This window comes from Eptatretus burgeri, chromosome 6 (assembly GCF_056783735.1).
Source record: "Eptatretus burgeri isolate ZD-2024b chromosome 6, Ebu_testis_v1, whole genome shotgun sequence".
In the NCBI taxonomy this organism is placed as follows: Eukaryota; Metazoa; Chordata; class Myxini; order Myxiniformes; family Myxinidae; genus Eptatretus; species Eptatretus burgeri.
This window is the reverse complement of record NC_140966.1, coordinates 3915039-3917500: the sequence shown is the minus strand read 5'-3', so window position 1 is coordinate 3917500 and position 2462 is coordinate 3915039. Positions and strand designations below refer to the sequence as shown.

Sequence of the window (2462 nt, the reverse complement as noted above, 5' to 3'; positions counted from 1 at the left end):
TCTTCTTCTTCTTCTTCTTCTTCTTCTTCTTCTTCTTCTTCTTCTTCTTCTTCTTCTTCTTCTTCTTCTTCTTCTTCTTCTTCTTCTTCTTCTTCTTCTTCTTCTTCTTCTTCTTCTTCTTCCAAAACCTTAATCTCTCGGCTCTTGTATATACACGATCCGGATCTCCTTAAATACTGAGCACCTGTACACATCCTCACATGGACGGTGCCTTTTGAGAGCGTCGATCATGAACTTTTAAATATATTCGGACATTTGCTTTAAAGTTTCGAAAAGTTCACGTTACTATTTAAAGATTATTCCATTTAATGTATTGTAAATTCGTAAATACACTATATTTCGTAAATACGTAAATACACTATGACGGGTCTCGCTATTGGCTTAATCAAGGCACGTGACGAAATATCGGAAGTTGTTTTTTTTTTAATTATTATTTATTTATTTATTTATTATTATTATTATTATTATTATTATTATTATTTTTTTATTTTTTTATTTTTAGCTGACAAAACCTTTAGGACGCTGCTCTTGGACACATTTGTCCTTGTTTTCACATTGACCTGCAGGATCAAGTTCCGTTCAAATCGGGCAACGAAAAAAATTGTTAAAAAAATAATTCCCGATTCATTCAAATTTTCTTCGGGATTATTTGATCAATGCAAACAACCTCAGCGGTATAGTTCGCTGGAGATATCTTTTTTTTATCAATCTATAATTCCAGCAATCTCTGTGTGTCTGTCTGTCTGTCTGTCTGTGACCGCTGTTTCTCGACAACCACTGGTCCGATCTCATTGAAACTTGCCAGGTATATTGCTGGGGACCTGAGTATGTGCCTTTTCAAGGTTTGATATTAATCGGACAAGTGGTTCCCAAGTTATGGCCATTTATTTACCAAACCAATGGGAAGACACGGTGCTATCACGTCACAATTGACATCACAATTTTTTTTCCTACGTACGGGCACGCACGTACGGGCACGTACTAGTTATTTATAAATGAGGGTCCTGAGGGGGTTAACGGGGTGGGGGGGTTGTGCCCCAAAATAGGTACTTGCTTTCTTCTCAGAAACTACACATGCAATTCTGTTGAAACTTGATCACAACCTTCATCACCCATGATGTACCATAGTTTGTTCATGCCATTAAAAATTCGAGGTCGAAGGGGCTCTATGGGGAAGTTGCCCCCCAAAAGAGGTATTTGCTTTCTTTTCAGAAACTACACACAATTCCGATGAAACGTGACCACCACTTTCATCACCCTGTAGTGGACTAAAGTTTGTTCACGACATGAAAAAAACACTTGAGGTCTCAGGGATTCTATGTTGGGGGTGCCCCCCCAAAATATGCAGTTGCTTTCTTTGACAGTACACACACACACACACACACACACACACACACACACACACACACACACACACACACACACACACACACACACACACAATTTCAATGAAACTTGACTGGAACTTTTATCACCCATGATGTACAAAAGTTTGTTCATGGCATTAAAAAAAATTCCACAGGTATTTACTTTCTTCTCCATTACATAGTTTGTGGGTCATCCATGCCAACTCGTGGTTCCCTGGTTATCTTATTCAGCCGCTACCAGGTGAGCGCCCAGAGCTATTGCCCCGATGTTTTTAATTACAAATTTGCCGCCAGAAGAGTTGGCTCGCACCAAGTCCTTCTCAAGACTGTGTGGGGTAAGTATTCCTAGTTCCTATTTTAACCCGACATCCCTTCTACTACAAACTACAGGTTGTTCCAAAAAGATCTGGACAACTTTGGCTGTGAATATATTTAGTACCACAAATGATACAATACCCTTTGTTTGATGTGATACAGAAACTCATAAAGTTTTCTTTATTTTCAGGTTTGGTGGTTTAATGTAAAAGAAAATGGCGACTCCACAGGAGAAAGCTCAGTGCGTCGAATGGTTCATCGACACGAGATCCAACACGCAAGTTCAGCGTTATTTCCGTACAAGGTATGGAAGGAATCCGCCATCGCGGACTTGCATCAGAGAGTGGTACGAGAGGTTTAAGGAGACTGGAAATTGTCAAAAACAGAAAAGTACCGGTGGACCAAGCACAAGTGCAGCAGACGTTGAACGAGTACGTGAATCATTTCAACAAATTGCCGGAAAATCAATTTGACAAGCATCTAGAGAACTGGGACTACCAACTGCCACTGTACACAGGATTTTACATGAAAGACTGAAGCTTTATGCCGATAAGGTGCAGATTCTGCAGGAACTCAAACCAAATGACGGACCCAAACGCAAGGTATTTGCCTTGGAAATGCTCATTCGCATAGAGGATGACGAAGATTTCCTGAAAAAAGATCATGTTCACAGACGAAGCTTGCTTTCATGTCTCGGAGAAGGTCAGCCGGCACAATGTGAGGATCTGGGGCTCTAAAAACCCCCACTTGGTCATTGAACTCACACGTGATAGTCCAAAT

The 2462-nt window shown here is 40.3% G+C and overlaps 1 protein-coding gene across 3 annotated transcripts in view; it reads right to left on the bottom strand.

The window, feature by feature from the left end:
* Window positions 1–82, bottom strand: part of ADPRH (ADP-ribosylarginine hydrolase) — a 45010-nt gene extending 44928 nt beyond the window's left edge. The window contains exon 1 of one of the 3 annotated variants that reach the window (XM_085883746.1): window positions 1–82. This exon is cut by the window's left edge and continues 30 nt beyond it. The gene's annotated coding sequence lies outside the window, so the exon portion shown is untranslated. The other 2 variants (XM_085883742.1, XM_085883745.1) reach the window with 2 other exon arrangements.
* Between the last annotated feature and the right edge of the window lie 2380 nt (window positions 83–2462).